We start from the raw sequence: 19,650 nt of genomic DNA, 5'->3' as shown, positions 1-19,650 counted from the left end.
CGAAACCTGAAAGTTGGGAGGTATGATCTCGTGTCATCATTTCTGTGGCTAAACTTGCAAAGTCTTCTGTCTTCAATTACTAGACTCCATAACTGGAGATTTTTTTAAATGGGTTTTATAAACCAGATAACCCCTTTAATAAAGCAGTGCCCATCATTTAATGTTTGTTTTTTTTATATGTTGCTACAGGGTTCGAACATTGTTGACATTTTGATTGTCTTGCAATGTTGTTATATTCATTGGCATACCTGCTACAGAAGCAAATGATCTCACCACTATAATTCCAGGCCTTACTCAAATGTTCATTTTTAATTCTAAATTTGGTGTTAAATTTGATTTTACTACGAGGCATTTGCCCGAAAAGACATGCTATAATGTAAAATAACGCTTAGATTAGTGACACAAGTCGGCAAGGTTGCTTACACCAGTATGCCTACAAAATATAATAGGCGAGATTTGCTAACTTAGTGTAGCATAATGTTTTACGGTATAATTTTTTATTAAAATAGCATGCATTAAATTTTTCATATCAATGAAAGATATTTCTAGTTGGTGTCATGGAAATTGATTGTGGATTTTCCCCCTTACCCCTATAGCTCTGTGAAGCTTTACTTTCTTCTCTAAAAAAAAGTGGCACAAAAACGTAGTACAACCTGGCATTATTCAATAGTGTGCATCATTTTCCCCAACATGCATGTATTCATAGGGGAACATCACACAATGATAAACTTATACTTGCAAACAACTTACAGAGGCGTAGCTAGGATATGCTTCATTCAGGAAAAAGATACAGTTTGCTGCCATAGATCTGTATCTCAATACCCTGGCCAAGGTAAAAAAGCTTGTTGGCGTCCCAGTCCATGCAGCAGATATGTGCCCACCAGACTCTTCTTCTTGCTACCCACGTAGCAGCTCAATCTCATCAATGGTTCTATATTGATATTCGATATTCCAAGTTTATTCATTTAAGCCAGGAAAGGATTCGTTTCAGTAGAAAAAACTGAACTATGTATTTGCACACGAGACAAAGGAGTGGAAAATTACAATGCAATTTAGTATCGACCATGACAATTTTGCAGATGAGGAAATCACAAGTTTTAGGTAGCCTGGCTTCAAACGATCTGAAAACATGTTCTCCAGGCAAAAGGTTTTTTCGGCACCTTTTTATGTAACGCGTCTGTCAGTATGTCATTTCAACAAGATAGAAACTTCCCTTGGCTTATTTTAATAAAAGGTTCTGAATCTAAAGTAACATTCAATCTGCAACAAATCTCCACGGTCTTAGAATGTGTGCAGTTAGGGACCTTTTGCCTTTTGTTATGAAGCATGGCAAAACCAAAATGGAACAAATATTACCTTGGCAAATAAGATAACTGTCAGGCTGAACTCTCTTAAATTAATCAACATTGTTCTGTGCCTGCCAAGAGATTAACTATACATGCATTTAATTTGTGCATTTGTCTCAATGCTTTAATACATCTTATCTTATTAGGGTGTGACTTTGGCTAGAAGCAACTTGAATTTGGCAGCTTCTCAGGTGAATACAAGTTGGAGTTCACGGTGAAATTTTCCATCTGGAAAATACATGGGTTACATATATCACCAGGATCCTTTTAGTTCTATTTGTGTTATATGTACCACAACCTACTGCTGCAGCAAAATAGTCACATTTTTTATTTTAGATTAGCTGTTTGCACCTTATTAGACACTTTTAAAGTGCGTCCCAAAAAGGCGTCTGTCTTAGCAAAAAAGGGCATGGCTTAAAATACTCAAAATTGTGCCAATTTGCTTAAAGAATCTGGCACAAAATCATGTTGATCTTAGTAATGGGTGATTATGTGTAAAATAGAGTTTGGGTGGTTGGAGGATCAAATATCCTGCTGAAACGGTTTTAAGAATTCAGCATAAAGGCCTATTCAAACATAGCAATTCGCTTTATACGGCCCCAGAAGAAACTGAGTTCTAAGCAATGACAGGCACTTTGGAAAATGTGCCCATCTTTAGCAAGAGAAGTTTTATCACAACTTCTATGGAGCATGGTTACTAAGGAATCTATTTCACATTCATATGTTCACGTTGCAACATAATATAAATTGCAAGTAGCGGTACACTTTTCACCCAGGGCCGAGACAAAGAGTGACTGGAATAGGCAGCCGCCTAAGGCGCCATTGAGGAGTGGAAATCTAATTTATGGATTACATTTTTTTTTTGTACAACCAGTTGGATGCTGGTAGTACAAAGTGGCTGATAATACTTTAGGTTGTGATGTCTGATGAGCATTTCCAATGAATTTAAGTAAATGAATAATTGCCCATACAAAAGTTATCAGGTAGAACTTCAAGGATCGAGGTTGAGGGGTCGCATTCTAAATTTTGTCTTGGGCACCAAGAGAATGTGTCCCAGCCCTGTATTCGCCACATTAGAGAACCATAAGTATGGAACACATATTGATGTGCTACAAACCCCAGCGCACTGATAATAAACAACATACGGGTGATTCTCTCTAGTCCCTCAACTGGTTTGCCTCTGACACTGCGCAAAGTTTAATGGTGATGACTAACCATGCAGTAAAGTCTAAATGATCCTCCCACTCTTCATCCTAAGACCATGTTCAGATGTGGCAGAAATGTGCATATTTGACAGGTAGTTCAGATGTTGCGGATATCACAGTGGACTTGCTGCAGATTTCAGCCTTTGCATTGCAAAGGCTGAAATCCGCGGTGAAAATCCTTTGCTTCTCTTGCTGGCGGCCATGCATGCTGCGGAATGAAAATTCTGCACCACAGCCTATTTTACACAATGGCTTTTTTGTCTGCACTAAGTTACCTAAAAAGCCATAGAAAGTAATGGAAAAACGTCTGCTGCGGATTTCCACTGCGGACTGTCCACAGCGGAATTCCACAGCAATCCCGCAACGTCTGAACGTACCCTAAGTATGGTTTCACACACAACATTTTGCTGCATTTTTTTGCGTTCTTCGTGGCATTTTTAATGTCATGCTGATTCTGAGATTTTCATAGATTTTTATGGCGCTTCTGTGCTGGAAGTATAGTTGCATAGCCGGTCACATGAATCAGCGCGACAGTGGACCGGAATGTATATTCGCAAGTATACTCATATACTGCAGTGAGTACACTGCTAATAATTTTTGGTCCCCAAATAACCCCTTTAAATGTTACGTTTTACTTAAAAATTTGTTATATCCTATTCATATCTTTTCCTTTAATATTGTCAACACACGAATGTCAATTATATATATGTATATATATATATATATATATATATATATGTGTGTGTGTGTGTGTATATATATATATATATATATATATATATATATATACAGACATATATATATGTATATGTATAAAAATATATAAATACATATATATAATTAAACTGCAATACAGAATTGTATAAGTATATTAGTATATTTATTGCAATATAAAATGTACATTTTAATGGGCAGCGGCAAATCTGCCAATCCGGAGCGCTTATTTAAATTTTTGCATTAAAAACTATTTTTATTTCACACTGAAAACCTCAAGAAAACCAAGTTTTATATAAACATGTCACACATTTCTACTATTTAAATATTCCTATCAAACCAAAAGTGATTGATAGAATCTGAGTATGTAGCTATACAATGTCTCATCTGTCACATCCATTTAATTATTTTATTTTTTTTCAATCTCTAAGCATAGTTAAACAGAATATATAATACATGTGTCACCTGTGTCTGCACAAATACACACCATCTCACAATCCTGTTTTTAACAATATATTTTGAATGTAAAATAAAAATATTAGTAGTAATAATTGTAATAATAATAAAATAATGTTTAAATGCATCCAAAATATTTACCTCCTAATAAAGAGGAAATAATGTCTGTATTATACACAATGCTTCAGTCTATTCCAGTAAGTTCATTGCACTCATTAGAATACCTAATATAAATACATTGGTTAATTAATATACATCAATGCTACTGAATATAAATGCAAATAGAGATAAATTGTATACAGAATCTAATTCTTTCTGTTGAATAATATTTCGTTACAAAGTTGCCAGGAATGTCATTAATAGACAATAGCAGCAGAGGGGTTAAGCATGATTGTAATCCGATTGCAGTATGCATGATCATGTGGTTAATAGTACATTTTCCATGATTAACTGTCCCGGTTTGTTACAAGCTCCTATTAACATTAACGCTCTCTGTGTTAGCTGTGGAGACACACCACGGACCAGTGGAAGATTAATGAATGCAGGTCCGCATGCTGATTAGAATGTGGCAGTTTAATAAACTCTTCTTCCATTAAATTATTTAATGCATTCATACTCATGAAGACTTTTCTGTGGTCAGCTTGACCACCTATGTGTTAATATTGGGAATTGGAATGCAGGGGGATAGAAGAGATCTAGCAGTATATGAGGTAATTAGCTCTTGTGTCTGATAAATGGGACTATGCCTATGTGTATACATGTTTTAGAACATCACAAATGGTTTCTTCGTTATCCAGAATATTCTTTCAAATAAAAAAAGGGGTTTTTTTTCCATCTAGTTTCACGCATTGTACTGATGACTGCAGAAATCACTGGCTGAAAATCCTTGAAAATGTAAAAGTTAACCATAAAAATGAGAAACAATGTTTAAGATGGCAATGAAAAAACAATTATTTAGGGTGCTTAAGGACTGTTCAGTTGTGGACATATCCTAATAACAAACATTTTAGTCTCCAGGACACACAAATTAATTGGCGGAAATTTTTTTTTTTAAATTTGCGTGGCTGGGGAACACAAATTGCAGACATGCCATGATTTTACAATGCTGCCTCACATCTATTTGCCAGAGATTTATTTTGTATTAGAACTCGTGAAAGGTGAGTTAATTACGAAGCAGAAGTGAGAAGAGGCGAGTGGGTTGAAGTAAACGTTGGGATCTTGGTAATTGAGGAATAGAGGTGTCTGATAATCCATACATTCATATTGCACATTTTAGACAAACAATTAAATTATCAGGTGAATCCTCCTTATTAAATACATGAGATTGTCAGATTCTGTTTTATGAGAATTTGTTAATGAAATTCATCAACAGAAGATAAGCTTGATTTACATTCATGTTTTCCATCAGCATCGTGTAAATTGTAATAAGATTTTTTTGGGGGTTTGAGTCAGAAAAGTAATAGATAGATGTATGTAGGATAACAGTAGAGAGGGCCGTACATTACTATAGAACGTGCATATCTTGTTAATCATCTAGCAGTCCAAGGTATGACATATTAGCTGCCTGCCTGAATGATATCTACAATACGGCTTTACAGTCTCCTTGTACACACCCGATACAGTGTCCATGTAAATACATGTCCTAACGTTAATGGTAGGCCACAGTGTACAGAGCTGCAGCTTTCACATGGACAACCCGACAGGTCATTAGTTTTTTGTCTCCAAGATCGGTAAACACATCGCTCAGTCTGAGTTCTGAATCTCCGAGTTTGGAAGCCTCCAAACTCATGTTGTTTTAGAAATCTGTGATGTCATAATCAGGGCTGGAATGAGGGGAGGCGTACAAATAGGGCAACATAGAAGGCCACAGTTTATTAGTAAAAAAAAACAAACACACAAACAATGCTCAGCCTTTAAATTTCTTTGTACAAACAATTAGACGTTGTTGCGAGCTGCTAATAACAGTACAGATGCATGGATCCATTAAGCAATTCCCTTTAGCGTATTGGTGAGTGAACAGCGCCCGTCATACAGAAATAGACTTTCATTGTAACTAGTGCTCCCCCATTGAGGAAAGTGGCTGACTGAAGAGTATCAGGTGGCAGTGTAAATATATAGAGGGGAGCTGGGGGAGAAAAGTTACTGCATTTGATGGTCCCTTAAGATACCTGGTAGGGTGGCCAGCAGATATCATGCTGAACTTCAGGTACCTGGGGGAGGCACATTTTAAAACATCTGCCTTGTGCAAAAGAGCTAGCCCCACCCCTGGTCATAACTACTTCACAGGATTTCTGGGTTTGAATATAGTTTGTTTGTGTGTGGGTGGGGGAGTTATGTTTTTAATTTATAAATCCTGTTTTCCCTGATTCCTCCAGTCCTAGGAATAAACTAAATATCAAATGTAAAAAAAATAAAGTGATAAAATAAAATAATATAATATGTAAAAAAAAAATAATTGTTGAAAATAAGAAAAACTGACACATCCTAACCCATGCAAACTGCCATTTATTATCCTGTGTGATACAAATGTGTTTTGCATGGGAATCTCATGGGGTTGTCCCCGAATAGACAATTATCACCTTTTGACAGGATACTTGATAATTGTCTGATCGCTGGGGACCTCTCCACTGGGACCCCTGCTGATCTCGAGAACAGAGGTCCTATGTGCTGATACATGAGAGTAAGTGAAGGCAGCAGTATTCTGCAGTCACCGAACACACAACCACCATCCTGGGAGGAACTCAGCCACATAAAATAGTCTGAAACTAAGAGTAAGTTTCAAATTGATTTTCAGGGGGGTCAGAAAATTAATGAAGGAATCAAGATTGCAGCCTGAAACTCAGTGCACCTTTTTTAACTCAAGATACCCGCTAACAAGTATAAAAATTATTGTTAATAATTATTATTAATTTTAGAGAACTACTTAAATTGTTTAGGTACTTTTAGAAAACTTTTTATATGTCATAGACACATATTAGAAGTTTTGATCGGTGGGGGTCTGGGTGCTGAGATTCCCACAGTCGCTAAAACGAAGGGGCTGAAGTGCTGAGCTGAGCACTCTGCACCTTTGACTGGGATCAGCTCTCCTCGTCAGCCTGAGCATGGGCGCATAGACATTCTCTGTGATCCCATCTTCAGGCTGACGAGGAGAGTTGATCACAGCCGAAGGTGCGCAGCGCTCAGATAATCGCTTCTGCTCCTTCGTTTTAGTCATGGTGGGGTTCTTAGTCTCAGGATGACCTCCACCGATTAAAACTTCTGATATGTCTCTATGACATATCAAACGTTTTCTGAAAGTACATGAACTATTGAAGTCTTTTTGAATATATTTTTTTATATATGTTAGTGGGTTAGTTGAGTTTAAAAAGTTGCACTATGTTTCAGGCTGCAATCTCCATTCCTTCATAAATTTTCAGACCCCCTAATATTTTATTTGAGACCTGGTCTCAGTTACAGACTTTTCTGTGGCTGCGTACGTCCCAGGTTCACACAGTATCCATTGTACCCAAGTCTATGGCCTATCCATGAAATGCACAATGCTAGGTCCTCCAGAGTAAGAGACACTCTTTCAGCTGATCCCTGCACTAGCTAACAGATTAAGTCCCCTGCTCACTGAACTCAGAATTCCTTAACAGGGTATTTAAAAATAGGTTTTCGGGACCAGACAACCCCTTCAATTTGAATAATAATTTTGTGAGTATTTTCCCTTAGTCTCACCTACAAACCATATTGGAAAGTTCAAACTATTATGAGTTTATCAAGAAAAAAAGGAAAGATATATACTATGCAGAAGGTAGTTTGTTCTTATGGTAGGTAAAAATTATTTCCAAATAATATAAGATTCCTAGATTAATCTATTTCATAAAGTATATGTACAGAGAGTGTGAGTTAAACAGTGTGATTGCCAATAGTTTGTAGTGTGTTACTTCAAAAGTAAAAAAATGAGCTTCAAATAAAATCTCAGCATGTTGAAAATATATAAAATATAGCACAAAGACATTATTTTCATCTCTTGCTATTCCATTCTGGCGACTAAGACTTGACAGGAAATATTTCTTTTTTTTTTTCCTTTGGTATCCTTCTTGGATTTTAGGATAAAAAAAAATACACACATATTTGCATTTCATATATAAAGTGCCTGCTGAGTGATTGGGCAAATAGACAAAATGATACATAAATGCACCTAAATACATCTCTCTGATTCATAACAGAGTTTGATTAATTTTTTTGTTGTCTTAGGTTTTGACATGTCACTGAAAATTCCATGACCAATAACTTCACCCTCCTGAATTTCAGCCTCTAACAGTAATTATACAGCAATGAAAAAGTGCTAAACTTGAGATAGCAAGACTCTGCAGATCAATCTTTTTCAATTGAATCTGAACTTGTTTACATAAACCATAATTCAAGTTTTTAAAAATGTCACTAGGAAGAAACTGATTTATTCTTGTCATCTCCTTAAAAAAGTTCACACAAAATATAATTTTAAATAGTGTCTAACTACATAAAGATTGCATAGCATGTCGTGGAACAGCGGGGGAAAAACACATATTAAATCTCCAAAATTATATTTTATTGTAAATCAAATTGTAATGCAATCCAATTAAACCCTTATCCTATTTGAGTTCCTATTTAAATATAGCTGATTTATTCACTGCATTATGCCAGTTTAACTTCTAAAAATGAAGTGATAATTTACCTGCAGATGCCATCTGCAATATATTATGTAAAGATGCTATTTTTTTCCCAAGAATCTTTACTTTTACCGAAGAGATCCGTTCCTTATGTTTTATATCTGTGGAAAATGTCTATACTGCTAATAATAATAATAATAATAATATTAACAGTAACAATAATATTTTTTCTGTAACACCAGCTCTAACCCTTAAAGGGAACCTGTCACCAGCATTTTTAGCTATAAAGCCAGCAATACCTGGTGAAAGTGGGTGAAAAATCATTGTCATCTAAGCTATAAATATGTTCTAAGTAAGCTCTGCAGCTTTAGTATTCCGTTTTTCAGTGGTCCCACGCCGTATGCAAATGAGCAGAAAAGAGTCAAATCTTCATCTGAAAAGAGTCAGATTTTCATTCCTCCAGCATCTCCACCTCCTTCTTTTTGATTGACAGCTCCTTAGCCAGTCAGGGCCGGACAGGTGCCGGCGGTGGGCTGGGTTAAGAAGCTGAGTCCCAGAGGGAAAACTAATTACCATAAAAGGCGGGAAGAGTTTAAACGACTACATTTACTGACAGAGGAGGACTTCAGGAAAGAAGAGAACAGGGACGTACTCTGGACAGCTGCGGCCATTGAGGGGTCAGGCGAGTTTGACAGGTAAGATGTTGATGACAGGATCCCTTTAATTTCGTAAAACATAAAAAATAGAGTATGCATTTATATTACATCTGTATTAAATGAAAGTGATTGTCCGTTCAAAACTATACCTGCAGGTATGCCCAATTATAAAATATGGACTACAAATATGGGGTTCCCTTGCTTGGTACTCCCTATTATCATACACATTTTCTTGACTGGGTGCCTTGCAATATCATATTTCGCCAGAATTTTTGCTGCAGGGGAGATGTGCAAAAGTGGCATTATCCCCAGGAATAATAGCTGAATTCCAGGGTGCTACATTTGGAAAGGGGGTTTTACTCAATGAACAACCTCTTTAAAGGGTACCTCCAATAATGATTCTGGACATGTCTCACAGAGCTTTGCAAGGGAGTTTTTTGGGGTCATACGCTTGCTCAGACAACTGGACCTCCCACTTGCATCCACCACCTAAGTTTCTGCCAGCATCTCCTGCCGTCACTTTAAACTTCTGGCGGCAGATGCAGCTGGCATAGTAATCGGAGGTGCTCTTTAAGAAATAGATTTATATGCAATAAAATGATATCATGTGTTAGATGATTTTACTAAAGTTTATGGGATTAGGTTATTGAACTGGGCACAGAATGTGTTCAAAGTTTCAATATATCATGGGTCTGAAGAGCAAATCTAAGGGACCATCAATATAAACGACAATTTTTTTTTTTTTACATCCAGCACATCCACATATGAGAAATTTGTACACAGACGTCAAGAAATATGTAATTCCTTAAACCAAATTGCTTTCATCTCAGCCATCGGTCGATGATGTGTAATGTAAATTTTTACCTTCTATCCTTAACGGGTGGGGGGTTTCCATGTTCACTTTGTTGATGGTAATGTTGGAAAAAAACAAAGAGTGCATATTTCCATTGGGATATAGGCGCTCACCTTGATGAGTTGTGTTGTGGGTGCAACACCATAAAACATCTCTGAGATGAGATGCTGCCATAGATCTATCAATTTTTCTTCTTTAAGACCGGTCTGTAGAATATGGAGGTGTGCAGAAAAGTACACATCTGGACTTGTCTTAAGCCTTAGTAGTATTTTCTTTTTTCTGATGCATAAAGCAACGCATTTTGTAGCATTGCATGTTGCTTTATGAAGCTTAAGGCATTAGCTTTTTATTTGCAGTTCTTCACCCCAATTCATTATTTATTTCCTTTGAGCAAATTTACTATGACATATAGATCAGAAAATGTAATTATGTAAATTATGTATTGAGTAGGGACTCCAAAGCACATGGGTCAGTTCTGATACAATACATAATATTAATCAATAGATCGATTGGCTAAAAACTTACACTAGGTCACACTGTAGTCAAGTCTCTTGCTACCATAGTGATATGAAGCCATGTCCTACACACTCATACATACACACACACACACACACACAACACACAAGGTGCGGACAACCATTAATTCCTGAAGGAGAGGCCTATCAGTTCACAAAGAGCTAGTGACTTTTGCAGAAGCTCAGTAATAACAATTATTGATAGGTTACACTGTTATATTTACTAGATCTTAATAAAGAAAGCTCCCATTTCCCGTAAATATAAGTTCCTTATTTATATGCTGCAAAAGAAAGCTACTGTATAGCTAATAATGTGGAACCCCAGCAAGAATCTTTCTATGTTTAACATTGTAACATAGTGACATAGGTCCGTTCAGGTCAGCCTACTATTCTGCAATGGGGAATGAAAAAATCCCCATGAGGCAAAAAACAATTTTCTTAATCTTAGGGAAAAAAAATATTTTCCGACTTCAAATATTGCAATCAGATTAAATCCCTGGATCAATTCCTACACACGCATCAACAGAGCATGTAAGAAAGAGTTTAGCCCTTTAAAGGAATTAAAAAATATTTCTGAGTGCATTTATCGGTTGATATTGTAAAGTAAAGTACCTAAATCCCCATACTGGAAGATTATGTTCCCTACCATTTTATTTTATTTTTTTCAAAAGCAATGCAAATCCTTTGGTTCTTTTACACAGCCCAATATTGTTCGAAAAATGCGTGCAAAAGAGCAATGATTCTTCATGTAAAGGGACAAACAATCGTTAATGTTCATCCCCTATGCATTTGTATCATATCTCTCTGTCTACACAGGGAGATGTGCTGCCAAATAATTCCCATTTTTTGACCACATAAAAGATCCGATCCGCCGATGAACAATTGTTTGCTCCTTCAATGGCTGATCATTGCCCTGTTTACAATGATTGATATCTTAGACACGAGAAAAGGGACCTTTGGGCCCTGTTCTTACATTGGGCAAAATACCATCCAGTAATTTATTGGTTGTGATGATGTAACTGATGCACTAAACAAAAAACCTTCCATCTGTCATAGAGGACAGTGTGGAAATGATGGAGCTACATGACAAAGAGGCCACTAGGCTCTGGCATTTTGGCAAATGGCGCTGGAGCCGAATGGCTGTTACAGATGGGATGTTTAGCTGATGAATTTTACCTTTTTTTTTTTTTTTCTAGAAGTGTGAATAGAACCTTAATGGGCTGAACTTAAATTGATTAATTTTACTTAATAACTTTTCAAATATGTCATTTAATACTCTCTATCTTAATTCCCTTGCCCCTTATTTGTAATTTTTTTTCAGATGTTTCCTTATACTTGTATTTCTGCTGTGGATATAATTCTGACTTCTCTCTGCTTTGTCTTCCCAGAGCTCCATCTGATCAAAATGTCTCCTCTGCATCTTCTTCAGTTTAATTCTATGAGGTATACAGCACTATGTGCAAGCAGATCACAAATTGTTTTCTTATTGTAAACCTTCTAAAGTGCATATGCCGTGTTATTCACAATTCAGATATATTGTGCTGTTAATAATCTATTCTTCTACAGCCTATAATAATTTTTTTATTTGTTTTTGATTATCGAAGCTATTATATAGCCTCAATGCTATGCGATTACATTTACTGTAGAATAGTAAATTATTGTATTCACAATATATAGCAAACACGACTTACTGATTTATGTGAATTTATTGGCAAGCAACCAATTTAAAAATAATTAACCAACAAAATCTTACTATAAATTAGTTGTGAAAACATCTTAGTAAAAAAAATGGCATATAATGTAAAGTACCAAAGAAACTAGTACAACAATGTACAGTATTAATTTCTATATACAAGTATGTGTTGTATAGAATTTTTCCATAACAGATGGAAGAGGGAAGAGATTGATATTTATGAAAATGATTTATTAATTAAATCATTTATTAATATGCTTGTGGGTAGTTTATGAATCAAGATGAGATGCTGAAGCTGTTCCAATGGCGTAGATGCAACTGTTCATTTTAAGCAAAGCATTGTGCCATCTGCCATGCCAGTGTGTAACAAAAAAGTCAGCTAAGAAGTCTTGTCGGTCTGGCCAATCAAATAACTAATTAGCTCTATACAGATCATTTTAATCCGATGGGCAATTGGTAGCTCTTTTTTCTCAGCCAAGATAAAGAATGGAATTTGTTGTGTCAACAAGTTTGTAAAATCCATTTTCCATTTTTAATCTGATGGTAAATAATTTAATCTGTTCTTAAATCTACAGCATTTACTTTACATTTTACTTATTCAAGGCTGCAATTTTGAACTATGGGTTATTAATAATTATAATGTTTGAGTATAATAAGGAAATCATGAACAATGACTGGAAGGTGTGCACAGAAATTCTCTTTTGATGTGCAAAATATGTCAACAAATGCAGATTCTACTGTTTGCCCCATTAGAAACTCCAGTATCAGTGAGTGGACGATATCGCTAGCCTCCCCAGGAAGACCATGAATGCATTACTCAAGTCCTATAAGAATTTTTTTCTGACATCTAAGGCCTTGTTCACATTACATTTTTGTTTACATTTGGCACGTACGTTGGGAAAGCTCCCGAGTATGGAATATCGTAGACTACACTATTCCATCCTGTGGAGTCCAGTAAAAAAAGTATACTTTTTTGTTAACATGGTAGCCTATGGGTTATGGATTCCGCTGTATAGCATCCAACACAGGCATCTATTAAACGCATACGTGATAAGCTATTTAATAGCTTTTCATGACATATCTGTTAAAAGTATGCCATTATAGCTTATGGTTGAGGGAGGGATGCATTAAATGTATACCTTATGGTGGCATCTGCCACCCATAAGCTGTAATGGTATCTGTTTAACGGATAAGTCATGAAAAGGGTCATGAGAGTTAATTGTGAATCTGATAAATGGAAACCATTAAAGCCTATGGGTAACTGATGCCACTGTTAAGCATGCTTCCACCAGTGTCTGGACAACAGCACATTTACATCTCCTGTATGGACCAAATGATCATCGTAATTGTAGGGTCTTTCTCAAGCCAGAGACGCTCTCTCAGCTCAGCCTCTCTCTCTCTGTCTCTCCCTCTCTCTCTCTCTCTCTCTCTATCAAGGACAAGGTGCCACCAACACCACCTTGGCTTTCAATAGTTTTCTTCGGCACTGTGCTTGAGTGTAACAGGTCAGTGGTATACTATCCTTTGTGTATGAGAAATAAGACATAAAAATACATAATCACAACAAACAGGATAAATTGGAGATACATTTATGAATTTATTCTCAGTCTCCTTTCTCTAAATTAAAAAGTTGGAGGTGCTCCCAATCAATGTTTTGCCTAGGAGTCTTCACCAACCCTTATCTTGCCATTGTCCCCACGATGGTTAAGTATTTTAAATACAAAAAAAATAACATTGTGCTTGTTATAACCCTTATATAAGGTTCATTTGATCTAGTCTTTTGCTACATATGCTTTTAGGTGTTTTTTAAACCCACACATATTACAAAGTGTTCACTTTATTGGCTCAGTTAGAAAAAAACATAAGATTTCAAAAGTATTTATGTCATCATACTTGAAGAAGAGACCTAAGTAGTTCTGAAAGCTTGCAATTCCCTCCAAGTGTTCAAATGTAATTTCAATTATATGTTGCTCTAATAAAAGGTATCATACAATCTCCTCTATCTCCCTGCACTTTCATTTAACTCACGTCAATAAATGTGCCAGCCTTACTCCACTTTTGTTATTTTTTTCCACAAAACTATTTTCTTGCTGTATTTGCTAAAAACTATATTTTCAGTAAAACTGTTAGCAAACTTATATTCCAGAAGGGAAGCTTTTTGCTTATTTCTCTAAAAGCCCTCAAAGAGGCCCAGCAATAAGTTTACTACTCCATTTTTATCCTTCGCACAAATCCCGGAAAATGCTCACGGATCTCAGTCCTTATCACTTTTAAGAGAAAGGCCTTTCCTTGAATTATAGGGATGCAATAGCACTTTGCTTTCGATCTTCTTTTTATTTCTGTGTTTATGTTCTAGACCTTGGGTTTAGAATCTCCATTGTTTTTGGTAATGGAGAATTTTCAGTATCTTATCTTTTATCTCTGTGCTCACAACGTTCACATTCACTGATTCTAAAGCCAAAAAGTGCAAAGCAATAGGATCAATGTCTAATTTGTTCATGGACAAACATTATTTATTTTTCATGTAGCATTGGCGTGTTGTTGAAAAGAAGATGCCGTTGGGCTAGTGGCAGTCATATATACATATGTAGTAGTTCCTTCGTTAGTAAAGTTCAAAACACATGTAAGTTGAATATGTTGAGCTTATTATATTGATATTTCTGTGTCGATTTCAAAGAAAATGCAAAATGACGTTTACTGTGATGTGGTTACCAACTTGTCGGCAGAATTCTTTGTTCCTATACCCTAACTTCTTCAATATAAGTAGGAATTCTCCAAATCCAACTCTAATTCTCTAACCAAGACCTAATATTAAATGGAAAGTCTGGCGTCCTGTTTTTTTTTTTAGACATACTAGAATTACCACTTGAAAGAGTTCTGAGTGAGATCTCAATTATTCCTAAATCACTAGCCTAGATGCTCCACAATTGTCTTATGCTCTGAGATTTGTGTGGCAAAGTATCTCATATGGTAGCGTGCCATTGACATAATTGGTACTTTAACACAAGCTTTGCTTTTTGGCACTACAAAACAGTGCTAATAGTGTTCTTACCTGGCTCCAGACCGATCTACAATGCCACAGTTTCCAGCAATATCCTGTGTGATCGGTGAGAGTCTGTCCCACAGCACCTACAACAATCAGACCCCTATCTGTCAAACATTGATCATTGAACATTGTCAATTTTAAAGTCCCAGGGAACCCATCTACATGGGCTCATTATATGTTCACTGAAACTCTAGTAATACTGAAAAGTTAGATAGTGGTGGAGCCAGATAGGGGTACTATTACCACTATTTTGTCATGCAAAAAGTTGATAAAAAGTTAGTTGGCTGTAACAATATTACACAGGAGAATAATACCATAAAAAATGCATAGAATAGTCATGGGTAGAAATAGATACAGGTTTGATATACATCGTAGTATCCACTGGCGTAGCTATAGGGGTCGCAGCGGTCGCAATTGCGACCGGGCCCCGAAGCCAGGGGGGCCCACGGCCCCCCGCACCACATCAATAAAAAGTTACTATAGTAACTCGGGCCGCGGGCCCCTGTTACTATAGTAACATACTTTACTTACCTTCCTGGTTCCGGATGGCAGCGGAGGTCCTGACGTCAAGCGCTGTGCGCAGCGCATGACGTCACCACGCTATGCCGCCGCGCACAGCATCGAGACTACAGAACTCCCGCCGCGGCCGAAGAGGAAGGTAAGGTTATCCCTGACTGGCGGGGTCTGACTCCCGGGACCCGCCAATCAGCTGTTTTGAAGGGGCCGCAGCACTCGTACGAGAGCTGCTCCCCTTCATTCCTGTCACTTCATTCCGGTCACACTGTGAATCGGTGTCGGCGATTCACAGTGTGGGCGAGTAGTGAAATGAAGGGGAAGCAGCTCTCGTACGAGTGCTGCGGCCCCTTCAAAACAGCTGATTTGCGGGTCCCGGGCGACACATCAGCTATTGATGGCCTATCCTGAGGATAGGCCATCAATGTTTAGGGACTGCACAACCCCGAAGCCTACGATGTATCAGGCTTAGGGGGCCCATGAGACAGGATCACAGATTGTGTGATCCTGTCTGCTGGGCCCTGTATCTAAGCCAACTGACAAAAATGAAAAAGATCCTGGGTAGTTGGTGGGCGCAATACACAATAATAACTAATTGCCGTTAGGCAAAAAAGCCCTGTTTTCCAACTGCCATGAAAGATAATAAATAAATAAAGTAAATTCTTTAATGTGCTATATATAGCAATAGGACAGACCACATGAAAGTTAAAAATATCACTGCTTGATTGCCGGGTAAACGTATGCAAGACTGCTGTCCATGCACTAGTGTGATACACCTATGAACCAACGTGCCACGACCGCTGACTTAGCCGTCAGTGGTTATAGTGTGTGATTTAGTTTAACCAGCAAGCAGGAAATAAAAATTGAAGAGCCCCCCCGACATGTTTCGTTACTGCTGTAACGTCCTCAGGGGAAATGGGGCTAAGGTAGGCTTAGATACATGGCCCATGCGTGATCCTGTCTGCTGGGCCCTGTATCTAAGCCTACCACACTGTAGGTTTAGATACAGGGCCCCAGCACACAGTAATCTTATACTGTATAAGATTACTGTCTGCTGGACCCTGTATCTAAGCCTACCTTGTGGTAGGCTTAGATACAGGGTCCCACAGACAGTATCACACATGCGCCCTGTATCTAAGCCTTAGGGTATGTGCACACACACTAATTACGTCCGTAATTGACGAACGTATTTCGGCCGCAAGTCCCGGACCGAACACAGTGCAGGGAGCCGGGCTCCTAGCATTATACTTATGTGCGATGCTAGGAGTCCCTGCCTCGCTGCAGGACAACTGTCCCATACTGTAAACATGTTTTCAGTACGGGACAATAGTTCCACGGAGAGGCAGGGACTCCTAGCATCGTACATAAGTACGACGCTAGGAGCCCGGCTCCCTGCACTGTGTTCGGTCCGTCACTTACGGACGTAATTAGTGTGTGTGCACATACCCTAACACATGTGTTACTAATCATTTTTTGTGTGTTTTCTTGCAGGTTCGGTCGTTGGACTACTGCGGATTCCAGGACTACTTCGATGACAGCTTTTTTTTTATTAATAAAATGGTTAATGAGGGTTGTGTGGGTTTTTTTTTTTATTTCAATAAAATATTTTTTCTATGTCTTTGTGTTTTTTTTTAAACTATATTACTACCGCCTTAGTAATGGCCGCCGGCTGATTGACAGCATCCATTACTAAGGCGGGACTTAGTGTTAGCTGCTGCAGAGGCCAACACTAACCCCCTTTATTACCCCGGTACCCACCGCCACCAGGGGTGCTGGGAAGAGCCGGGTACGATCCAGTACCTGACCATCTGTAGTGATGGTCGGCCACTGGGGTGGCCGCAGGCTGGTATTATCAGGAGGGGAAAGGCCAAAAACAGTGGCCCTTCCCACCCTGGTAATGCTAGGCTGCTGCTGCTTTATTGGATCTGGCTGGTTATGAAAATGGGGGGGACCCCACGTCATTTAAAAAAATAAATAAATAAAAAATAATTGGAAAGAACGATGTGGGGTCCCCCCCAATTTTCATAACCAGCCAGATACAACACAGCAGCGGCAGGCAGCATTACAAGGGTGGGAAGGGCCACTGTTTTTGGCCTTCCCCAGCCTAATACTACCAGCCTGCGGCCACCCCGGTGCCTGCCCGTCACTACAGATAGTCGGGTACTGGTTTGTACCCGGCTCTTCCCAGTACCCCTGGTGGCGGTGGGTATCGGGGTAATAATGGGGGTTAGTGTAGCCTCTGCACCGGCTAACATTAAGCCCCGCCTTAGTAATGGAGGTTGTCAATCAGCCAGCGGCCATTATTAAGGCGGTGATAATAAAGTTTAAAAAAATACAAGCACATAGAAAAAATATTTTATTGAAATAAAAAAACACAACCCTCATTAACCATTTTATTGAGAATAAAAAAACGCCGTCATTGAAGTCCTCGTATCCGAAGTCCAACAACCGAACCTGTAAAAAAAACACAAACACACAAAAATAATCAGTAACACATAAAGAAGCAAAATTATTATTCTTACCTATCCTGGGTCCAATCCAATCATGTTTGATACGGTCTGCTGAGCTGTGTATCTAATCCAATCATGTATGATACTGTCTGCTGGGCCCTATATCTAATCCGATCATGTGTGATACTGTCTGCTGAGCCACTGTATCTAATCCTATCATGTGTGATACTGTGCTGAGCCACTGTATCTAATCCTATCATGTGTGATACTGTCTGCTGAGCCACTGTATCTAATCCTATCATGTGTGGTACTGTCTGCTGAGCCACTGTATCTAATCCTATCATGTGTGATACTGTCTGCTGAGCCACTGTATCTAATCCTATCATGTGTGATACTGTCTGCTGGGCCACTGTATCTAATCCTATCATGTGTGATACTGTGCTGAGCTGTGTATCTAATCCTATCATGTGTGATACTGCCTTCTGAGCCACTGTATCTAATCCTATCATGTGTGATACGGTCTGCTGGGCCACTGTATCTAATCCTATCATGTGTGATACTGCCTTCTGAGCCACTGTATCTAATCCTATCCATAGTTTATAGGGTCGTAGTGCTATAGATATGCTATGCTGTCTCATATACACACTTTTTTTTGGGCGGACACCTATGTATTGGGGCTATTTCCCCTGACATTTTAAGCCCTGAGGGTATGTTCACACGGCAGCGTCCGTTACGGCTGAAATTACTGTGCTGTTTTCAGGAGAAAACAGCACCGTAATTTCAGCCGTAATGGCATGTGCAGGCGTCTTTTGCTGCGTCCATTACGGAAGTAATTGAAGCTGGTTTTCCATGGAGTCAATGGAAAACGGCTCCATTTACGTCTGAAGAAGTGACAGGCACTTTTTTACGCGCCGCCTTTTGACAGCGGCGCGTAAAAAAAAATGACCGTCGGCACAGAACATCGTAAGACCCATTCAAATGAATGGGCAGATGTTTGCCGACGCTTTTGAGCCGCATTTTCGGACGTAATTCAATGCTAAAACGCCCGAATTACGTCCGTAAATAGTGTGTGTGAACCCAGCCTTAGTGACGCCCCGGCTGCTAGTGCTGCATTGTTGGGTCACTTAGGAGACCCAGCGATGCAGCTGAAAGCGGACCGTCGGCCATGAGAAGTTTGCGGGGGGGGGGGGGGCCAGTAAGAATTTTTGCATCGGGGCCCATGAGCCTCTAGCTACGCCCCTGGTAGTATCCCATATCATAATAGCATATGGTGGATGGTGTATTTCTAAATAAAGTAGCATATTGTGTCATCTACCGGTGTTTTGAGTTAGGGTGCTCATAGATAATACCAAGATAATTACTAAGTGACAGCAATTTAAAGGCGTTTGCTATAGATTTACATAGACAGATAGGCCCAAATTTACTAAGGCTGGTGTTTCACACAAGTTAAAGACTGAGGCCTACTGGGGTAATATGTGACAAATTTATTAAGAAGCACACACCTCTTAATAATTTTGTTGCATCTTGAACTGTTGAGGCACCACAAAGTGAATTCTATGCCAGCTACAA

This window comes from Rhinoderma darwinii, chromosome 7, assembly GCF_050947455.1.
Source record: "Rhinoderma darwinii isolate aRhiDar2 chromosome 7, aRhiDar2.hap1, whole genome shotgun sequence".
Taxonomy (NCBI): domain Eukaryota; kingdom Metazoa; phylum Chordata; class Amphibia; order Anura; family Rhinodermatidae; genus Rhinoderma; species Rhinoderma darwinii.
Note: the sequence above shows the minus strand (reverse complement) of the source record.